This window comes from Hippopotamus amphibius, chromosome 7 (genome assembly GCF_030028045.1).
Source record: "Hippopotamus amphibius kiboko isolate mHipAmp2 chromosome 7, mHipAmp2.hap2, whole genome shotgun sequence".
Taxonomy (NCBI): domain Eukaryota; kingdom Metazoa; phylum Chordata; class Mammalia; order Artiodactyla; family Hippopotamidae; genus Hippopotamus; species Hippopotamus amphibius.
The window spans coordinates 94,635,711-94,659,406 of NC_080192.1; the positions used below are offsets into that span (position 1 = coordinate 94,635,711).

General features: G+C 38.8%; 1 protein-coding gene and 1 long non-coding RNA gene across 10 annotated transcripts in view; one reads left to right on the forward strand and one right to left on the reverse strand.

Moving 5' to 3' along the window:
- Positions 1 to 3,080: 3,080 nt before the first annotated feature.
- LOC130857145 (uncharacterized) lies at positions 3,081 to 7,358 on the reverse strand. Of its 3 annotated transcripts, none has more exons than XR_009054765.1 (3): positions 7,149 to 7,358; positions 5,727 to 5,900; positions 3,081 to 3,443 (listed from the first exon to the last, which is right to left on the reverse strand). It is a non-coding gene; the product is annotated as an uncharacterized LOC130857145 (long non-coding RNA). The 3 variants fall into 3 exon arrangements; XR_009054767.1 differs by having other exon boundaries at positions 3,081 to 4,669; XR_009054766.1 differs by lacking the exon at positions 7,149 to 7,358 and adding an exon at positions 6,708 to 7,075.
- A 369-nt stretch (positions 7,359 to 7,727) lies between these two features.
- SERTAD2 (SERTA domain containing 2) overlaps positions 7,728 to 23,696 on the forward strand; it is a 107,247-nt gene continuing 91,278 nt past the window's right edge. For 4 of the 7 annotated variants that reach the window (XR_009054681.1, XR_009054684.1, XR_009054679.1 and 1 more), the window contains exon 1: positions 7,728 to 8,328. The gene's annotated coding sequence lies outside the window, so the exon portion shown is untranslated. Of the gene's footprint in view, positions 8,329 to 12,001; positions 12,054 to 14,934; positions 15,205 to 23,696 lie in introns of those variants that run through there. The other 3 variants (XR_009054683.1, XM_057741611.1, XR_009054682.1) reach the window with 2 other exon arrangements.

Here is a 23,696-nt window from a genome sequence, read left to right on the forward strand (position 1 = left end):
CCTGCATGGGGGAGATTCATAACCTGACAGGGCTGGGCAAAACTTCAAGAGCCATTGCATCCATTCCCCTGTCTTTAGGTTAGAAAACCCCTAAATCTTTTCAAAAAATTACCTATCGATGCCCAAACCTTCTGGTAACTCCTTCACTTGTTTGCCAACCCTGATTTCAGAGAGCTATTTCTGATATCTAACCCAAATCTCTACAACTAATTATCTTTTTCCGTCTCCTCCCTCTCAGTCATCTTTAAAAGGCCTCTGTGTCTACTGCTTACTGACACACAGCTAATATTACAGTTACTGTTATTGTTCCACACTTGAGGTTGTTCTCGGCATTGACAGCACTCTAGGAGGTACAGAAAAAATACATAAGAAAATACATTTCCAGCTCAGTCTTGAAATAAAGCTTTTAAACTCTAGTAACGCTTGGGTGCTCCTAACTTGGAAATGGGGAAGGAGGCAGGTGTGAGCAGCAGAGCGGCAAGGTTGTATTCTGCATCTCTGACTGCAGCCCACTCCTCAAGAGCCATCACTCACCTCCCACCCAGCCTGGGAAGGAAACTCAGAACCGGACAAATGGATTTTAAACACATACAGGGGAGCAGAGAGGTGATCGGGGATGGCATGGTGGTAGAAACTGTGGGGCCTGCAGAAGGAGTCCAGGCCAGGGTATGGGGAGGAGGGCCTGCATGAACACTGCCACAACTTCATGTGAAAACTAGAAGGAAATGTTTGAGTCGAAAGTGAGTCATAACAGCACCTTCCTTATCCTTCCCTCCAAGTGCCCCGGCTGAGAGCAGAAATGAAAAACACTGATGCACCCTCTAGTGAAAGACATCCCAAGGCCTGGGGCTGACACCATATTGTTTTTTACCGTTTTTTTACTTATAAAACATTTTAAATATTTATCCATGTTGCAAGATGGACAGTTAGTGCATTACTTTCAATACCTGCATGTTACTCCATAATATCTGCTACATTTTATGTTCTGTTCATATTGCATAGGTGATATATGCTTCGTTTGCCAACAATACGCTGCTACTTCAAGTGCTGCTGTGATGATTATCCTCAATTATGCCCTTTTACGGACTTGTGCAAGAGTTCCTTAGAGGTACACATTCCCTGGAGTGGAACTGCTGGGCCATCAGGAAAACACATGCTACATTTTATTACGTATTTCCAGATAACTTCAGAAAGACTGCACCAGGGACTTAACTCCCAATAGCAATGCATGCGGGTTCACGCTTCCTCCCATCCTAGCCAACACTTGGTGTTACCCAACTTTCACTTTTTTGCCTGTTTAATGGATGTAAAGAAGTGTCTTGTTGTTTTAATATGCATTTATCTGATTATAAGTGGGATTGTATATCTCTTCATCTACTTTTTTTTAATTGAAGTATAGTTGGTATACAATATTATATGTGACAGGTGTACAATACAGTGATTCACAATTTTTAAAGGTTATATTCCATTTATAGTTATTATAAAATATTTGCTGTATTCCAAGTGTTGTACGATATATCTCTTCATCTGCTTGTTAGTCTCTCAAGCTTCCCTTCTGTAAATTTGCCTGTTCATATCCTTTGGCTATTTTTCTATTGTGTTTCCTGTTGTTTTTTTTTTTTTTTCCCAATGATTTGCAGAAATTCCTAGTATATTCTAGACATTAATCTCTTCTTGGTTTGGAAAACACTTCTCAATCTGTCAACTTTCTCTTAATTTGCCTATGATGTTCTTTGTTGACCAGAAAACTTTAATTTTGATATAGTCAATTTCACTGTGCTTTTGGTTTTATAGTTTACACTTTCAGCATCTTATTGAAGAAATCTTTTCCTATCCTAAGATTCCAAAGCTACTCTTCTGTTTCTAATTTCTACTAGCTTTACAGTTTTCCCTTTCACTTTTAGGTTTTTTTATTCATTCCAAATGGTATGAGATATGGATGCAACTTTATTTTTCTCCATGGTGAACAAATTTTTCCAACATTATCTATGAAACAAAACTTCTGTGTTAGGTTGCATTGTTATTCTCAATTCTTCATGTCCTCCCTGCTATAGAATTATACCCCCATGCTCTTTGCCATGCAGTTTTGCAGCACCTTCCACCAACTTGTTGGACTTGGCCATGTGACTTATTTGGCCAATGGAATATCAGGAGATGTCATGGGAGCAGAAGTGTTAAACGTGTTTGGGTGGTTTGACTTCACCTCTTGAGCTCCTGTCATTGCCAGAATGAGGCATGTGATAAAGACCTGAGCTTAACCTGTGACCTGGAGCAAAGCCCAGCTGAATTCAGCTAAGTCCAACCAAGTCTTGACCAGACCAGATGAGATTGGCAGAATCTCAGTTCACATACAGACCTGTGAGAGAGAAAAAACAATGGCTGCTATAAGCCACTGGTATTCCAGGGTTGTTCGTTACATGGTAGTATTATTGCAGCAATGGTCGACTATCTCTACATGATTTCCTCATAGATTTGTGATGTTACCATTATCACATACCAAGTTCTCACAGGTGAATGGGTTGTTTCTGAGTCCTCTATTCTGTTCCACTGTTCTACACGTCTGCTACTACGACTTATGACATGTCATTATCTGGAAGGGTAAATTTCCCCTCTATGATTTTCATTTTCAAAAATGACCAGGTTGTAATGGAATTTAATCTTCCATATGTATTTGGGAATGTTTAAATTCTTCAGACCCTGTTACAAGTTTGAATGGTTTGTATTCAGTTTATGAATATATTTAGAGAGCATTGATATCTTAATAATGTTACTTCATCCTATCCACAAACATTATATATACCCCTCTTAGGTCTTCTTTGAAGTCTTTTAACAGCATTAACATTTTTTTCCATAAAAGTTTTATGCATTTTTTCTTAGGTTAATTCCCGAAGACTTTAATAGAGTTTTGTTGCTATTGTAAGTAGTATCTTATTTTCTAGTTTGTTAGTACTAGTATGTAAGTATACTTCTGGTTTTCATGAATTGATTTTGAATTTAGGAATCTTGCTGTATCAGTTAGGATTAGGTTTGGCTATCTGTAACAATACACACGCACACAAACTAAAATAAGAGTGGCATGAATGAGATAGAGGTTTATTCAAGAAGTTCCAGAAGTTTGGAAGTAGATACTTTAGGGCTGGTGTTAGTAGAGCAGGTGTCTTCTTTCTTGTTCTGCTGTGTGTGGCTTCCACATCCAAATTCAGCTCATGGTCTAAGATGACTGCTGAAGCTCCAGCTATTGTATCTTCATTTCAGATGACAGGAGAGAGGATGAGGCACACTTTCTCCCTTTAGGAATGTGTGCACCAGTCCTGCTTTTAACCTGGAACTTGCCTGGAACATGGCAACACTTAGCTACAAGGGAGGCTAGCAAATGTCTTTATTCTGGTTGGCCATGTGCCCCATGAAAAAGTGAAAAGGGGAAAGAGGGGAGAAAAGCATCTCTGTGGAAGAAGGGGAGAAAAGCATCTCTGTCACCTTGCTGCATTCTCTTATTATTTCTGAGAGCTTATTGTTTCTATTAGGTATGTTACATGGTTCCAATTTTATCCCTTTCCTTTGATTCTTCTATTTAATTTCTTCTTCGTTTTATTACAAATCTTATTTTGTCAGCCAGAACTTTAAATATCATGTTAAACAGCAGTGGCAACTTTGTCTTGATCCCACACTTAAATGGAATGCATTTAAAGTTAATCCATTAATAATATTTTGCTGTACATTTTTGGTCCTTCATAAAGTTAAGTAAATTAATTCCTATTCCTAATTTTCCTGAAAGTTTTTATTATTAATAAGTGATGCACATTCTCGAATGCTTTTTCTCTCTTAGTCTTTTTGAGGTGAATTATTTGGATAGGTTTTCTGATGTTAAATCACACGAATTTCTGGAATAAACTCTACTTGATTTATTATGTTTTCATGATAAATGGTTAGATAGGTAGCTAGACGGCTATATTCTATTTATTTATTTTTTTTTGCTGCTTTGGGTCTTTCTTGCTGCGCGTGAGCTTTCTCTAGTTGTTGTGAGTGGGGGCTAATCTTTTTTACAGTGCGTGGGCTTCTCATTGAGGTTGCTTCTCTTGTTGCAGAGCACAGGCTCTAGGCGCATGGGCTTCAGTAGTTGTGGCATACAGGCTTAGTTGCTATGCGGCATGTGGGATCTTCCTGGAGCAGGGATCGAACCCGTGTCCTCTGCATTGGCAAGCAGATTCTTAACCACTGCACCACCAGGGAAGTCCTAGACAGGTATATTCTAAAGAGTTTCAAGGTTTCTTCCAGTTCACTGGAGTAAGAATGTTGGATTTGGTTAGCTATTTTTAGAATCTTTTGCATTTATGTTCATAAACGAAATGGGCCTATTCTTGAACTGTCCTTTTTCAGATTTAGAAAAAGGACAGTTCAATTCTGCTGTTTTTCTCTTTTTCTGTCTCTGCCTCCTCTTGTTCATGGTGGCTTTTTTCTTCATTTGGATTGTGAGCTAATGTTTGTCTGGGCTCTCTCTGTGGGAATGCTAATGAAGCCGGTGTTGAAACCTCTATCTTCAATAAAGGATGTGCTTTTGCTTCCTGGTCCATGTAGGTCGTATATAAGCTCTTTGGGATAACAAAAATCTCATATAGTACCTTTTTTTGGTAACCATAATAGTTCTTAGTACATCATTAGTCTCACTCCACTGTTTAGAAAAAAAAGATATTAACAATATAAATGTATCATTTGTATATTGAAATTTGCATTTTGAAATGTGACTCCATATATAAAAAATTCTATCTTTGTATACTTCGAAATCATAAACTAGTAAGTTTCACATATACTGTAGATTTATATATAACATCAATTACAATGATATTTTTAAGCTTATACATTTATTTGACTTCCCTATATTTTAAGTGCTGTAGTTATAAGGTATGCCTATGGTATTTATGAAAGACGATTTGCCAACTTCATCCTGTTTTTTTTTTAGGGATCACCCTGCCAGTGTATAACACCGTCCTGTGCACAAGAAATGCAGAGAGGGAGTGATCACAAAAATGAGAGATAGAAAATATACAGGAGAAAGGAATATATGGGAAAGAAAGGAAATAGATATGTGTGAAAAAGGAAAAAAGAAGAAAGGAAGAAATAAATAAGGGTTCTTAAATTTTCAAAAGGAAGGAATGAACAGGGGTTTTAAAATGAAATATTTGATATTTTAATATTTATTCAGGTCACTGGGGGTATTTGCTAAGAAAGCAGACGTCCAGGACTAGCCTACAGAGATGATGATTCAATAGATCTGAGAGCAGACTGAGGAATCTAGGTGAGCCTTAGGCAACCATGTAAGAAATACTGGAATAGGGTGAGCACAGAATTAGAAAATAACACATGGTGGGGACTGGAGGCATGCCAATAACAACTGACAAGGGAGTAACTTCTGCCACAGGATGCTAACCCTGGCTATTTGGAGATCCTCTGAGAGATACTAGGGTTTGTCCAGACTCAAAATCTTCTTCTATGTTTTTAGTACCATCCACAGTGTGTAAGATAATACTCCAACCAATTATATTCACCTGAGCCATAAAATGACCTCTCAGTGAAAGAAACAAGAAACAGGCTTTCTAAAAAGTATTATTAGCACATTCTTAAATGTAGTAAAACAGCCCACACTAGAAACAGAGCTGATCTTCTCCACATAAGGGATATAGTGTGTTTAAATCATCACAGGGTGACCTGGCTAAGGGAACATGGCTCACCTTCTGCATCACTGTGTCCTGGGATGAGGATGCTGGCCTCCTTGCACTGCCGAACTCCAAAGAACTTTCAACACACAGAGAGGCAATGCATATACAATCTGGGCACTAGAAATTTGCAGTCTGGTTCATTTTCCTAGGTAGACTCAGGATACAGGCTGAAATCATGGAGTAAGGCTAAAATCAGAAAGAGAAGAGGTGAGAGGTGTCAGGTTGAGTGTCACAATTACAGCTTAGGGGAAGGATCCGTACCTTAAAATGACAATAATCAAGGAAAGCCTCAATATGGCTGGAGTAAGCCTGAAGCCTTATTGTTCACTTATTATCTCTCCTCTGAATTCCACACCACTGTATTAATCTTATAATTATGGGGAGAAAAAGGATCTTGCTCACTTCAAGACCATAAATCAACCCTAGGTCTCTCTAGTTGACTTGTATTTGGAAAATGGATATTGGGTATTCTAAATGGATTTGAAAATTTTTTGTAAGGATGTGATATGTGATTTGTCTTTCCTTGGTTTCTTGATATGAAGCAATTGTCGTAAATTTCAAATAACGTGAAGACGTGCACCTTATGGGAAAGAAGGTAGATTTTTGCCAGTGTATTTGCTTTTGTGGGTATCTTTGTTCAGGTTTCTTAGTGACTGCAGTTACTTTCAAGTACAAGTGTGTGGAAAGTGTTAAGGTCTGTAAAATTACTAGACAGTAGGCAAGAAATTGACAAAAAGCCATAGCTCCTGGGAATGAGCAACGAGAAGATCTAGTAGTGCGTGCTCCGTAGCATGCTGTCAGGGTACCAAGGTGAGGAGGGTGGGTAGAGAAGTGGGAGAAAGTGGTGCGGGAGAGAGGGCTGGAGGAAGCTAATATACACACGCACAAAGCCCATATAGCTTCGCTCATGCCAGGTTAAGAAGTGCCTTTTCCACAAACTCAATAACGAAATGGTATGTATTCAGGAGCTGTTTCAAACTGTTCACACCCTACCCCGACTTCTCCAGCAAACAGGCAAGCAAGGAGGCAAATGCCATGGCCAAGCCTCCGGTCTCCAGCGCCCAGCTCCCGGAGCTCCCAAAGCACAGCCCTGCAGGCCGTCACACGGAGCTGTCTCCAAGAGTGCGCACTGCACCGACGTGAGGCAAACTTTGGACTCGGTTCACTCCAAATCCGTCTGCCACTCGGGAGCGGGGTTTGGCCGCAGGAGCTCCGGGGCAGCGCCAGGCAGAGGCTGAGCAGCAGCGGCAGCAGCCTGCAGGCTGAGTAAGGAGCCAGCCTCCGCCGCCTCCTCCTCCTCCTCCTCCTCCTCCTGCCGGCGCGCAGTCGGCAGCACAGCCAGTCCCTATCGCTGTCAAGCCGCCAGCAGCGCGGCCTCTCCGCCGCCCCCCCGCGCGCGGCCCCAGCCTTCACACTGTTATTTGCGTGACTGACCTGAACCGGGCCGGGGGGAGGACCCGGGCGCCGGAGGGAGGGGAGGGCGTTGGCCCGCCCACTCCTTCCCCTCTGGCTCGCCGCGGCACCTTCTCCACCTCATTGGTCACACGCTTGCGTCCGTCACCCCCACACGGCCCTCGGATTGGCAGAAGGCGCGCTTCTGGAGCGAGGAGAGCCGAGTGACTCCGCCGGTCTCCGGCGCCTCATCTTTCCCTCCACCCCCCGCTTCAACGTCCACCCACCTCTCCCCACCCCCCACTCCACTTCCCCCGCCCTGTTCGCGGCAGTGTCCTCAGAAGACTCATTGGGCCAGGGGCGAAGCCAGCCGCCTATCGAGCCGTGCCATCATTGGCCGACGCCCACGCCCGTCGGAGCGGCGGGCTTCGCCACTGGGTGGCTCCGCTCCGCTCCCCGCCCCCCCAACGCCTCGCCCTCTCGGTTGCATCCTCCCCTCCCGGCTCTTCCACTGGCCCTCCCGTCCCCGCCGCATCTCCCCTGTCCGGCTGGGCGGGGACTGCTGTACGACTCTGTAAAGTCTGTGAGTCACTGCACAACCCATCAATCCAATTAAATGTCTTGAGCGAGCCGAGCAGGCGGTGCTGCCGCTGCCGCCGCCGCCGCTCGCCCCGCCGCGGCCGCCCCTGCTCGCAGCGCCCCTCTGATCCATGGCTGTCTGTCTGTACTTGTTACGGTGTAACCTCCTCCTCCGCCTCCTCCGCCTCCTCCTCAGGAGCCGCTGCAACTTCCCCTCAGCCAGCCTCCTCCTCTGCTTGGGGACTGCAAAGGCATGGGATAGACCTAGAGCCACTTCTGTCTCCCCTCCAGCCCTCGCTCAGTCTCCCCCCTTAAAATTAAAGTCTGTTCCTTGCTCCTCGTCGTTTTAGAGATCTCTCAGTCTTTTCTTTCCCCTGATTTTATTTTCCCTCCCTGGGGCAGGGGGTCGCAGGGGCCGGTGGGTTTATTTTAGGGAAGGGGCTCTCCCCCCTCCCCCCGTTTCTCCTCGCCCCTTTTTGGCCGTGACTTGATTTCCCTGCGCCTCTCCGCTTCCACCCCTCGAACTCCCCGTCCTGCACTCGAGTGACGCACCGACACCCCCCGCCCACAGCCCAGACGTCCCCTCCCTCGCTGCCACCCCGACCCGTCTCGGAGCTGGACCCGGTGCCGACTTCGCAGGAGGGTGAGTACCGCGTTGGGTTGGCGGGGGTGGGGAATCTAGAAAAATGTTGTAGCCGGTCCACTTTGGGGAGGGCAGGGATCGCGTTGTGGGCTGGAGGTTCCTGGTCCGGCGTGGATTTAAGGTGGCGACTGCCTCCCTCCCTCGCTCCCTCTTCCCCCCGCCCCTCGACTCCTTATTCACCAGCCTTGCTGTATTTCTAGGTATTGCCAGACTTCCACCATCGGGGCATTATAACGCTTATAAAATGAGCGGTAATGGCATGCTTTCTTAGTGAGTGGTCATAGTCAGCGATGTGATCTGATAAACTGTATGACCTGCAAAAAGTGTAAAACGGCTAAAGGGTACGTCCTCCTCCAAATCAAAGTTAAACTTTTATTCAATAAAAGCAAAGCAAAAGGTATTTCTGATTTGAATGTGTGGAGATAGAGCAAGAGAAGACAGGTTGCCTAGTGGCATGGCAAATAGTTTTATAGGTTCCCTTTTGAAAAAAAAATGTGAATTCAGTATTAATGAACCTGTTGGAGGAAAACAAGGTAAGATGGAAATCCAGCTTGACACTTCATCTTTAGCTCACCTCTATTCTAGCACGAAATTAAAACACAGAATTTTTTATTTCTCTGTCACTGGACACAGTGAGATGTGCTAAGGACAAATAGGGATTTTTTTTTTCTTTTGATATCCCTCTTTGTGTACTTGATTGCTCTTGAACAAAATTTTAATTTGGTTTCTTGGTTGTTGGCCGTTCAAAAGTACACATACTTGGCCGTGTATGCTTTACGAGAATCTTGCCCTATGCATCTTTAATATTTAATTTGAGATAAAAGTAAAAATTATGAGAAATAGTTACTCTGAATCACCTTCTGAGGTTACTTTGGAGAATTCAGCCTATTTAAAATGGTATTACTCTTTTTGAATCAAGTTCTGGTCTAGTTGTCCACAAGATTCAAATTAGGCCGAACCAAACATGTTTTGAAATATTAAAGTACAGGAAAGTCCTCTTAGTAGTTCATTCTCTCCTTCTCTTTCAGACTAACCAGAATAAGTTGTTGCTAAATTTAATTGTAAAGAATAGACTGTTCCTGTACTGAAATCTGCCAAGTTTCTCCAGAAAGATTTCTTTTTAAAAAGGAGAAATGTGTTTATGATCAATCCAAGTAGTAAAGTTGACTCAAATGTAAATGCTCTCATAAAGAAATGCTTGTCATAAGCCCCAAAACCTTGCAGAGTGTTTCAGGAAGACTTATACAAAGCCTTTTTGAATTGTTTAATAAATTTCATCATGTGGCCTTTTCCATGAGTGTAAAACTGAATCTTTGAGAGGCCTCATAGCACAGGGGAGCCATGCTGCGTGAGTTCGAATCTAGCCACCATCCCTGGATGGCTTACTGACCTTAGGCAAGTTTCAAACCTGGCCCGTGTGGGTTTTCTCCTATAAATGGGAGGGATGACTTTTCCTCTAAGGGTTGTCTTAAGGATAAGTGAGAGGGCACAAGTCACAGAGCACTTGTTGTTAGCTGTCCCACCGTCATCATCATCCACTGAGATGATGTCTGGTGTAGTGGGTGAGAAGGGGACCTCTGCAACCAGACTCTGTAGGTTCAAGAACCAGCATTTCCTCAGGCTATCTTTGTGATCTCGGCCAAGTTAACCTCTGATTCCCCATCTATAAAGTGGAGATAATAGAAAAATTTACTCCATAGGGTTACTGTGAGGTCAAAATGAGTTTGGCTAGTGTTTGGTACATCTTTTCAAGTTTAATTCTGTTATGTTCCTGGTATGTCTTGAAACAATAGGTAACTATAATTTTTAGAAGTATACTTTTTGTAAAGATAAAGAATTATTGCTGTCAGTGAAATAAGAGTTATCCATATGCCTGATGTTGTACGGGATTTATACTTTTAAACAAAGTTTATATAAGTTTTTATGAAATTTAGTTATTAGATGAGTTGAGTTGATCACTTTCATTTAAACTTACTTAACCAAATATATATACCTCTATTATAATAATACCTATCACATATTTGCTGTTATATGTGATTTTCTCCTCTCCTAAACAGAAAGCTCTTTGAGGGTAAGAATAGTGTTTCATTCATGATTTAATCTCAGGTGCCTAGCAGAGTGCCTGGCACATAAAGAGGCTTAATGAATGCTGTGGAATGACTTAAACACTGTTATTCTCAATTCATTTATGGGTAGTTGAACAACACTGTAAGTGATATTATGGAGCATACTACTACTTGTGTTGTTGAGTCGAATTTTTATGTTCTCAATTATTACTTTTGTAGAGAGGGAATTATAACATGTTTTATTAGGAAAATATTTTTCATTTTGAAGATTAAACTTAAAATATTCTGATAAGTACATACCAAATATCTCTTTTAATATCTGACATGCCTTTTCTTAATTGAAAGTCTTTCTGACTCTCAAACTTCCTGTCACTAAGTTGGATGTTATTATAATTAATACAGATTATACAAATTAGATTTTGAATGTCCCAAATGATGATGTGATGTTGTTATTGGCTTCAGAATTAATAATAATAAAGAGAATTTATCAAACCAATACTGTGGAAATAAAATGGTATCATTTCCTTCAGGACCTAAGCTTTATTTCTCTTTCCATTCAAGAGTGAAATTCTTTCTCTTGAGCAGTCTTAAATGATTAGCTTTTCAAATAGCTGTAGGAAATAGTGTAATAGGAATCATAAAGAAGGTATGTGTAATTAGTAAATAAAACACTTTAAACTTCACCACACACTTAATAGGCATTACACAATTGGGTAATATATATTTTTTAAATAAACAAAATTGATGGGGCCTGTACCACCTGCTTCATTTATAAAATCACTCTGCTTTACTTGTCAATGAAACCAGTTTAATTACTGTGCCCTCTGAAATTATAAAATGCAAGAAATATCTTCGTGAAAGAGATATCCTCAGTAACAAAATCTGAATACTAATCTACTCAGAAGTGTTACAGTATTCTATAACAGTTAAAACTTTTCAAATATGTGAACTATCTAGTACAACGTGGGTAATTTTGTATATGTAATGTTTTGTCTAACAAAATCACCAGTTATCCAATTTAGTTGAATATATTGCATTTTCACTGGCTAAAACAATTAATTAAAAACCTCACCCTTTTTTGTTCATACACTTTTAAAGCAGCTAATCTAAAATGAAACTTTAAAGAATTAATTTATAGGCACTTAGAAACTACACAAGTGTCTGGACTGCAAGATGGAACGTCTAACTTTTTGCTGAACGCATTTCAACATGACATTATTTCTGTAGCTCATATCTCTTTCCTTCATTTAACATTTTTCTTTTTGGTGAAGTCATTTGAGTATTTACTGGTATTTTACAGATGTATATGATGTCTTCAACTTTTAAAAAAGCAAAGTTTCAGATGAAGAGTTGTCCGGAAAGAAGAGGAAAGAGGAGTAGAAACAACTTTTAGGGCCTGTGATTTCTACCCTTGTCTTTTAACATTAGGGAAATGGATAACAGTTTACTTTGTCAGTGATCAAAAGGAGAGGAAAATTATGTTATCTATCGACATAAACTTAGAATGAAAGTCCATGGAGTTCTAGACTGAACCACGCTACTGATTGGCACATGACCTTGAGCATTACACTTAACCTCCAGGATTCTCCCTGTTCTTATCCTTTCAGTGGGAAGAGGGAAGACAGTTACCCTGCCCTCACTCACAGAGGACATTGTAGGGTAAGTTGTAAGTGCTTTTTAAAAGCACTGCAGAAGGACAAAGTGCAAGCAAATACAAAGTAAACATTCACATTTAGAAATGGACATTTGTTTGTCATTATTAAAAAATTGTGATCTTAGATCTTTTGTCTGAAGGATATTTTTCCTTTTAATTTTATATTTGTAGAGACTTCTTATTGGTATGTTCACAATAATGTATGAAGTACCTAAAGAGGCAAGAAACTTTGAAAGGGATTTTAAATGTTAACATTGAGTTTTGGTATATCCTGGGTTATAGCAGATGTTGATATTATAAGAACAAACTTTATGTATCTAGGAGATAATACATTTTATTAACTTAAAGCTTATAAAAGTTGCACATGTTGCAGGAAAAAAGTTTAGATACATCAGTTTCATTAGCAGTATATTCAAAGAGAAAAATTAGTCAGATTATTTACTTTTAAATTTCCAAAGGATTACTTGGCTAGAGGACCCCTTCCTACACTCAGTTATTTTTGTACCTTGAATACAGTGAAATGTGTACATTTCAGAATATAGTGGCTTGAAGGATTTCATTTATTCCGGCTAATCTTTTATTTAGGAAGGTGAGTGAAGACAGGTATGGAAAGGCTGTATTTTAAGAAACTAGTTTTTTTTTTTCCTCTTGTCCCTAAAAGTGAGTTCTGAGTCTTTAAAAGTCAGAAGTCCAGAGTTAGCATATTATGTCAGTTTCTTTGACTTCAGCTTTCCCTCTCTCTGGTTATTTAACAGAAGAATTGTCACAACCTCATGATATTATCACTTTTTAAAGTGGAAATGAAATTCCAGTGTACTCAGAGTAAGACCTATTAAAGTGGGACATACAAAAAATCTTTTTTGTCCCAACTAATATTAAGTATAGTGAACAGTGATCCTCAAATGCAAAGTTGCCAAGCAGAAAGCAACTTTTAAAAGTATATTGTCCTTTTGTCCTTACTGTTCAACATGCAACTGATGAAAGCTCAGAACGATCAGATATCTTTTCTACTTTGCAATGTATAATCCACACTGATGTTTATAAAGTTGAGTGTGATGTTGTGTACAACTCTTTAGTATTGCATGTTTACTTTGAACATATTAAATAAAATGACCAAAACGGTCTGCCTTTTATTTAAATTTTATCTGATTTTCACAACCTTCTTTCCTTTGTTCTACCATTGTTTTTCAGTTTTCTTAATATTACCACATGAATTTGTCTTTCTTTTAATGTGGCGTCTTTCTCATTTTGCTCTATCTTATTTTCGCATAGGCCTTTTTCTTTATCATGGCAGGTTTTTTTCTTTGGCTGTCTTTTGCCTTTGCCTCTGTTTAAGGCACGGAATAGGGGTTTTCATCTATTTCAGTCTGCTTTTATGAGACTGAGGCAAAGGCCTTCCATATAGCAAATTTGTTTTGCCTTATCTCAGAAGGTGAGCTCTCTGATCATCTTATCTACACAAAACTTAAAGGGCCATTTTGTAAACTTAAAACCAAGTTTTAACTTACGTGAGGTGGTAAAAAGGGACAATAATGATGTGTTTATTATTTACTGCTTTTCTGTTAATCTCTTTTATGGGGGGATACCTACCCACAGAATTGTTTCTGGCCACATTACCTTAAAACATCTCAGACATCCAAGCTTTGTATCACTTGGCGCCCAGTGCTGGGTGAGCCCTGGCGGCTGTCTGAGCTATGACCGTGGCCACCTGACCACGTGGGGGGCGAATGGGCCTGAGAACAGCACATTAGACATGAAGAGCAGGTCCTTTGTTGTGTTTTTAACTCCGTAAAACCAGACAGAACCTCAGACTCCTCCACTGTGAGGTTTTCCAGGGTTCGCCATTGTTGAATGATTAATGGTTCCTGTGAAGTAACCATCATCCTTATTGTCTTCCAATGGCCTCAACTCAAATAAGATGTATCCCTTTGAGTTAACTTTTGTTTTGATTTTAAGACTTCTTTTCATCGAGAAAATCAAAGGGTATGAAAATGAATACGTATTTTTAAATAAAAAAGATTTACATAAAAATCCTTTGAGTAAAAAGATTTTCTAAGGACCCAAAGCCACTGATTTGGAGAGAATGTTTAATAGTTTCTTAAAATACTTGACATTGTTGAGACATCGGTAGTAGAAAAACTTTCAATTTGATTAAATGAAATGAATCCCTTTTTGGTTTACAAAACAAACAGTCCATTGTTACTTTTAATTTAAACAATTCAAGTATAGGATTAGATAAACTGCATTTTGGAGTCGATTAAATAAGAGATTTTCCAGAAATTGTACAACTGTACTTTGTAAAATCAATGCCTCTTGGAAGAAGCTTGTGGTTTTTGTTTTTTGTTTTTGTTCATTTTTTTGGTACACCTGTATCCCATTTCTGACTTCTATTCATTCATTTATTCATTTTCATCAACAGATTTATTTAGCACTTACTATGTGCCAGCTATGCTTAGGAGGCATATACATTATAGCAATGAAGAAAAGAAACAAATATTATTATCCTTGTAGAAATTACATTCTAAACTATTTTGATGTGTGTAGAGCTTGTTATCTACTATTTTGAGTAGTGAAAACATTGTGTAATGATGGCCTGAAAAAAAGTCAAGATTTCTGCATATGGATTTTATGCCCTTTGACTTGGTACAAAAGTCTAAAACTGAATCCTGAAACAAAACTTCATCTGAGTGGACAATTTTTATTTGAGTTTGAGTTGAAATATTAAAAACCTATAATGTTGCCGGATGTTTCCACCAGAAATCATAAAATCATCCTCGTTTATGAACCCTGGGAAACCTTATAGTGGACATGGTCTGAAATTTCTCCTAGCTTTTCTTTACACCTTGGAAGATGTTTTCTCCCTTTGCTTTGTTTTCTTTGTCACAGAGCCTGAAAAAAAGTGTAACGCTGAAAATTGCACAATGAAAATGTACTCATCTCAGCTATGTTGCACAATTAACAAGAAAACCTTGTCTACTGTACATGAAGAACTAATCTTTTGTTTCTATGATTGTAAAAACTGTGTAATTTCCTAAACAAATAAAACGCTTAGTGTACTTTTTCACCTCAAATATTAAAGTAGTTATATGTGTTTTTGCAGTACAAATAGCTCTAGTATGATATAATGATTTTCAGTAATTATTTTATTTTTGATCATAAATATTCAACACATGTCCCAAGTGCTTGGGGGTATCAGAGACTAATAGACATGGAACCTGTCCGTAATGGTGTTCACAGTCCAGTTGGGGAGACAAAAGATCCTCACGTGAAAATTAAGTCTCTTGTATTGGGCAATATGAGATTTAACTTGATGGACAGTCTGGTGTAGGCCACTACAGTAAGCTAGGTCAAATGGACTTGCCTTCTGGAAGTCCTGGACCGCCTTCATGAGGAATGGGAATCCACCCTTCCTTTGTTTTTGTTTTTTGTTTTAATCTTTCCTTTTAGGTTTGGCAAAGATGGCGACGTTTGGCAAAGATGGCTATCTTTGGCAAAGATGGCTATCTTTGTGCCTTAGGCACCTAAGGGTAGAACAGTCTCCTTTCTAGCTACTGCAGCTGCTCAGCAAGGATGGAAAGGACATGGTGCACACATCCTAGCCATTCAGTATCAATACAGTCACTAGCTATCCCCGAGGGAAGCAGAAACTGCACCCGAAAACAGGATATAGATGTCCCAGTTTACCGTGGTTCAATTTCCAATGGTTCTCCTTTACGATGCTGTGAAAGTTTTACACATTCAGTAGAAACTAGACTTGGAATTTTGAGTTTGAATCTTTTCCTGGGCTGATAGTATGCTACACGATCCTCCCATGATGACAGTCACAAGGTAAATAACCAATACACGTACAACCATTCTGTATCCACACAGCCATTCTGTTTTTCACTTTCAGTACAGTATTCAATAAAATGCATAAGATATTCAATACTTTAGTATAAAATAGGCTTTGTGTTAGATGATTTTGCCCTATTGTAGGCTAATGGAAGTGTTCTGAGCATGTTTAAGGTTGGCTAGGCTAAGTAAGCTATGATGTTTGATAGGTTAGGTGTATTAAGTGCATTTTTGACTTACAGTATTTTCAGCTTACATGGCTTTATCAGGATGTAACCCTGTTGTAAGTCGAAGAAAATCTGTATATGGATACACAATGGATATGGTTTGGGTTCTTGAGGACAAAAATTTTTCCATAGCTTTGGGAAGACTGGTATATCAATGAGGGCCCTGTATATAAGGGGAGTTCCCTAAAAAATGGAAGAAACACTGAAAGAGGAGGAAAGAAGTGGAGATGGAGGCATTTCCCTCAGTTTTGCCTGGAGCAGTCCTGCCTGTGAGATGGGCATGCCCTGGACCTAATATGCCAAACTTAGGAAGTCTGTATATTGCTATAATATGTAGGTATAATCTTTCTAAATTGTTTTGCTTTGAAATTAGCCGAGATTCCTGATGTGTGTGTGTTTAAATTCTCAAATATAATGCCAAATGAGTATGACTTTTGTTTTAATTTTCCTGCACATGTGAAAATATTAAGAATTTCTTTGTTTTTTGTGTATATTTGTTTATTTGGACCTAAATCTAAGATAGAATAACACAATATATGCTTGTCTGTTAGATTTAAATTAGAGGAAAAAAAATAAATTAGAGGAAAAAAATCTAAAGCCTTAATGTTTATTTTATCTGTTGATGAAAGTATTTGTACACTTGTGTAGAGACTTCTTTTTTTCTTAATTGTTTCTTCTCCTAAAAACTGTGTCTGTGCTAGAACCATCACATCTATGTGATTTAAAGGCCACCTGGGATAGTTATGTTCATTATCCTGATTCCTGATGGTTTCAAGGGTATATGACATATGACATCAAATTATACATTTTAAATATATGCATTTATTATATAATCTATGAAACTTTAAGAAAAAGCCACCTAGGTTGTAAGGTATATTTTTCAGATAAAAATCTTTGCTGTAAGATGACATTTTAAAAGTGTCATTTTTTATTTCTTTTTAAATTTTATCTACCGTTTATTTACCTCTATCCCATACCCGAGTCACATATATTTTAAGAAAGACAATGAAACCGTGGAGACTCATGTGCCAGCTGAAATTTAGATATAGGACCTTAGAGAGCTTTTTACTGTGTTATGCTCACTGGAGTATCTTTAAGTAATTTGCACAAATTTGAATTTGGAGAATTGGAGTTGTGTATTTTTCAAGGAATTCTCCTTTCCTTATAGTTTAACAGATTATGACTCATCTTTGGCGTGGAGTAAAGAGCATGATGTTAGTACGACTTTTGTTTGTTTTAGAGGTTAAATGGCTTAATGCTTCTCCTTAAACTTGTTCGTTTTTTTAAGCTGCATTTTTATAAATTAAATTTTGGCATGTTGGACCGTAGACTCTAAGAATAGATTTGGTTAGAGAATAACCAAGTCTGCTCCATTCTTCTTGCCCTCCTGGTCTTGAGCACAACACAGAAGGCGTCATATAGATCTGTTAGAGTCGTGGTCTAAATTTAATTGAGTATTCTTTATGTTACCCAATGTGTATTTTGGAGAAATTTCTTTATTGTTGGAATTAATGCTTATTGCTTATGGTGACTTTAAAGTGGCTTTTTTTTTTTTTTTTTTTTGTGGCCCTGCTGTGCAACATGCAGGATCTTAGTTCCCAGACCAGGGATGAACCCCTGCCCCCTATAGTGGAAGCGCGGAGTCTTAACTACTGGACCACTAGGGAAGTCCCTAAAAATGGCAATTTTTTTTGAGTAAAAAACATTCCAGGAAAAATTTGAGTTGTCTTTCTGGGAGTGGGACTGTCAGGGTATTCAGTTGTGACTTTCAAGCTTAGGCTCCTTCTGCCATACATACAAGAGGGCCCCATTACAATCCCCCATCCCCAGGCCGCAACCCAGGGTGAGGCCCTGGTTTCAGTATTTTTGAAAGTTCTCAACTGATTCCAGTGTACAGCCACACTGTGCTCTGCAGTGCTGTCTCTCACACTGTATTCCCCCACACCCAAACTTTCTGTTGTAAAACGTTTCAGCTATGAAGAAACCTTGAAAGAACAATTCAGTAAAGACCCACATTTCCTCCACCTAGATTCAGTAATTATTAATCTTTTGCTTTATTTGCTTTATGGTCCTCTTTCTCCCTTTCTTTATATGTATAATTTTTTGTACCATGTGAAAGTAAGTTTTAGACATCATGACTCTTTTACCATTAAATATTTCAATATGCATCTCCTGAGAATAAGGACATTTTCCTACATAACCACAGTACCATTATCACATCTAAGAAAATTAATAATAACTTGGAATGCTTTTCAAGAGCTCAGTTCCATTTATTAAAGCTGTGTGAATTCTCATTCTACTAAAAACTAAATGCATATGAAGTGAGAAGTTCTACAGAATATGAAATTCTGAGAATTTTTGCTAAAGATATGTTTCTTATCTGTGTTTGCAAGTAAGGCCACTACTTCAAACATTTTTATAAAGTAAAATGTGTTTTCTTATGTATGGTGAGGTAAGATCCTTTCTGGATCTAACGTCGAATGATCATATCATGAGGAAAAGAATTTATCAAAGTTCATGCCACAGTGTGGTTTAGTGGAAAAAGCCCCATTTTGAGCCAGAATGATGGTTCAAATTCTTGCTCTGTCACTTACTGCAGGTAACCTTGGAGAAGTTAAATTCATGCATCAGGATGCTTTCAGAAACCACCCTCAGGCTTGCTGGAATCATCAGGAAATATATTATTTCACAGTAAATCCAGAGCTAAGGCAGGCTCCAGGGTTGGTCAGTTCTATAGCTCAGGTTCTTAGTGTCTTTCAGCTCTTAGCTGGGCTCATTGCCTTCTCCCACCTCTGTTTTGGCTCCTTCCTCAAGCTGGTTCACATCCATATGTTATGGTATTCAGAGGAAGTCAGAAAGCTCCACAGGTGTGGACCGTCAGTCTTTCTGTCTGATTGGACATCTCTGCCCACATCTGGACCAGTAAGCAGGGCTGGGGTTCTCTTAGGGAGAGGAAGGGAGGATTGGATGTTGGGTATACCACTAACAGTGTTCATTACTCCTCTCTAAGTCTCCTTTCTCCTTGCTGTAGAATAGGAACAGTGATATCTACGTCTTTGATTATTAATTGATATACAATAGGTAAAGCAACAAACACATAGTTGATTTTAATAAATGCTAATTCCTATTTTTTCTTCTTTTCATCTTATGGAAAATTCTGTCTTCCTTTGACACTGCTATACTCCATTCTAGTAAGTATATGTAAGTGACTCTCTCAACTGGTCTTTTACCTGTCTTCTAACCTCAGTATCTAGGGCATAGCATTTTATATGAATTTTGCTCTTTGGTCAGGTACCCTCCATTAATCTATCTTGGCCCTTATTATTTTTTCTTATATATTTCAACTTTATATTATTCCAAAGCCAGGGAAGGGAAACTCAACAGTGTGCATATATTCATCAAGAGACAGATCAAATGGGAACAAAAATCTCTTTAATTTCTCTATTCGTAAAAACAACAGAGTTGAAATAGATTTTTTCCTTGATTTAAAAGAAATGCACCATGACCTGTGGAAAAGTCAGCAAAATAAAGTGCTGTATTTGAAATACAGTATCTTATTTGTCCAGGGTAGACCAGGTCTTTGATGATTTGGAACTAACCAGGCTTATCATGGTAGTTTAGCCGCTCTGGTTTCTCTAAACTTACTTTCTAAATAGAATTGTGTCTGATTTATAAGTCAGTCTTTTCTGCATTGTTTGGTCTTGAACCCTCTCTCACCCATTGTAAGAAAGTCATCTTCTAAAGACGGATTTTCCAGTATGTGTGTGCACTGGTGGGTCTTTGTTCAGGCATGCCCTTCTCAAAGCATGTAGAGGAGGATTGTCATATGTCCCCCTATGGAATTTCTAAAGCACTCCTGAATCACCTGTGAAGCCTGCAGAATTGTCACAACCTGATCACATGGGAAGATCTTCACCTTTTTTTATTTTTTCTTCATATGATGGGATCACTCCTTTTTAAAAAAATTTTCTTATGTATTTGTTTATTTGGCTACATTGGGTCCTCGTTGCTGTATGTGGGCTTTCTCTAGTTGTGGCGAATGGGAGCTACTCTTTGTTGCGATGCTCGGGCTTCTCATTGCAGTGGCTTTTCTTGTTGCAGAGCACAGGCTCTAGGCAAACGGGCTCAGTAGTTGTGGTGCACAGGCTTAGTTGCTCTGCAACATGTGGAATCTTCCCGGACCAGGGAGCGAACCTGTGTCGCCTGTATTGGCAGGTGGATTCTTAACCACTGCACCACCAGGGAAGTCTCACATTGGGACCACTCTTGAAGGAGAGCTACTGATTCTTCTTGATCCCTCAAGTAGAGTATTTAATTCCTGCCAACCTCCATGGCAAGAATAGAAGAAGGGTGAAAGTCTGGTGTCTCTGTTGACTTGGAAGATGCTAAATCTTGGCTTGTCTCTAAATTTTCAGTTACAGTTTTTAAAATTTTGTCTTTCATTTTTAGGCTTAGAGTTGATGAGGTATCTGTTGCTTCAGTAAGCTCTGTGAATACCAAAAATACTCAGACTTTGAATGGTTCCATCCATAATTCAGAGCTTCTGCTGGCATGAATTGTTTCAGCCAGAGGAATACTTTTTAAATGAACTATTTAAGTGTGTTTTGATTTTTCTTACACATCTCAAATGAAAGTTTTATAAACTTTAAATTATGAAGCAGCACAATGAAAGCAAAACTCTGAAATAAATTGTATTTTATTAGAGAAGTTTATAATTTAGTTAAGTGCTAGAGTTTTGGGGAAAAAAGTTAGAACTTTGTATTGCATTTCCTCAAAATGCTATTGGTTACTTTTAAAACGGGTGACATAAGACTATAACTAGTGAAGCTTGGTTTTGTTTGGGCAAATTTTTAATTTTAGTACCTTGCAGAAAAGTTTAGTGCACAAGATTCCCTTTGCTGGGTAACTAATGTTTTTACTATTTAGCTAATGTTTGCTACCAGTGGCTCAGAGGCTGAAAGGAAAAGTGAAATGGCTGTTGTTTCCCATCTAATACCAGATTTTATTTTTATTTCCACTACCCAGTGTTAAAAAAAGTAATGAAAAGAAAGCAAAGATCAAGATCCAAAAGCTCAAACTAAAATTTAATTTCCTAACTAGAGTAAGGCTGGTTTTGCCATGATGTGAAAAGTCATCATAGAAAATATTTGTTAATAGCTAAACAGTTGGCTGTACTGATTACTGGGATTAGTAGTTGGATTGGGAATGTATTCCTGTCTTCAGATACTCAGTCAGGCAGGTCAAAGCCAGTCAAGCCTAAGCAGTTGGGACTGACTCACCTTCTTTTTTACCTCCCTACTGAGAAATGTTTCAATTATGCTTCTTGCCCCTACTTTTTAGTCTCCCTGAGAGAATGGAACAGAAGTCCAAGTGACAGTGGGTTGGAGAGCAATGCATTATCTACCTCTTTTATACTCTAATGATAGAATATTTGCTAGAGATTTGTTTTTCTTTCTTGATTCTGTCATCTCTATGTTGCCTTGGAGCTTCTCATGGGCAGGGTCTAAAGCTGTTTGGGATGGATTCTAAGGGCAAAGTGCTTTTGTCTCAGGTCATTTATAGTTTTCATTTTCATAAGAAGTTCTTTTATTTTGGCTGAAAAGTGGCTGCAAGACCAACAAAAAATTGTTGATCAGCTAAGAAAAGTATATTTATAGTAGCTTTGAAAAAATTATTTGGAAAAGAGGTTATACTTAAAGAATGATTTTTGTTATTATTTCTGAAAGACCCATATACCATGGAGAAATTTTCCAACCATGAATCTATTTTGCGATATTAACCATGCATGCCATTCAATCTGTGCATCTTTAACTGTGTGCTATATATTTGAGCATGAAGCATTTGTGGACACTTACTGGTCAACTTTGAGTTTTGAGAAAAATTTTTTTCCTTTAATTTGCAGCTGGACAAAAACAATAGTTTGAGGGTATTATTGGAATTGTATTATGGTTGAATATTTTGCTTTTTAGAAAATTTGTCTGTAATTAGCCATAATTTAGTTTTTTTGTGGACCAAGTCATGGCCTCAGCTGGAGATGCAGATTCCTAACTTAGTGTGAAAGCTTCTGGTACAGGGACCCTCCTGTCTTCTCAGCACTGTTGCCGTGTTCCACTTCAACCCATTTCACATGTTACGGCTAATGTAGTGACTGCCGAGTGGTTAAGTGCACTAGATTGACAGGGGTCATAAGATTTTGGGTTTGTTTTTTTTGGTTTTTTTTGCAGTACTTATGCATCATAAGAACAACATGATGAAAACAAACATTTTCTATTTGGGCTAATTTAGGATCACTGATAGAGACGTAAAGCATTTAGCCACTTTTTTTTCTGTTTTGCTCTCACCTGATTGCTGGACGGGGAGATGGGCAAAGAATCTGTGTTGAGGGGAGGTGATGGAGGAGAGGTGCTTGTTGCTGCCACTTTTTGTTCATCTGTGTGATCTACTAATCGTTTCATATGGTCTCTGGCAACTGTTCTGGTGACAGGTTTCAGTCTTTTTGGAGAAACTGTGATCTTTATTTTTGAATAATTGTATGAATAAGAAAATGGGTTTTTAAAAACAGATTTCTATTTCCTAAAACAAAGTGGAAGCCTTTTCTTTTGTTCTTCTGCTTCATCTTATATTAGCCATTTGTATGCTTATAAACATTGGTGTGAGAATTACTCTTTTGAAAGCTTTCGAGTTGTTTTTCAGCCCAAGTTGTTGGCATTTCACCTGGCAGTATCCCTGCTTCTTATTTTAGGAATATAAAAGGAGACGCACTTTAGACTACTTATCCTTTAACTTTTGAATACTGGATGCAGGCATGGGTGCGAATTCAGTGTGCCATTATGTGATGAGAAAAAAAAAAGACATGTTTATGACTAGGAAAAAGTTCTTGGCAAAGAGAAATTCTGTCGTGTTCAATCAGTTACTGAACTGGAACTGAGTTTTCTTTTATTATGTATGTCTTTGAAGTTGAAATGATTCAGTACTCATCTGTGAGCATTAGAGTAGTGAGTTCTTGGGACCCTTTGTACTCCTAAGGAGGCAGTTTGTGAAGCAAATGCATAGCAAGTAAGTATATTGTGACTTTCCTAACTAACGTGCTAGAGAGCAGGTGATGTTTTGGTATCCTGGGCACAACAGCTAAGCCGCGAGGTGTCAAGTGGAAACTCAGGCACTTCATCAATCCAGTGATAAGTTTCTACTCTTCATATGCCCTCATTTTGTCGGTGTGTACTTGTAATTGCTTTAAAGTGATCCTGTCAAGTTGACAACCAGAAAGGGTAACAGAAATAAAGTCCAAATAGTTGGCTTTAGAGTTTTAAGTAAGTTGTGTAGGGGAACAAATTAAATGTCAGGATAACCATCAATTTTATCTTTCTTCCTGTTCCTCTTGTGCATCTCCTTGACTAACAAGTTGACTGCTTCACTTTATGTAAAGTTTTATTTCTTTTAAATTAAAAAGAAAAGCTCATGAACTTTGTACTGGCTCAGGATGTGTGATGCTCTGCTTTAATCACTGCTCTGTTCAGTCCGTAGAATTCCTATACTTTTAAAACACCCCTGACTGTCACACTGTCAGTTGTACCACGCACCGCCATTTTG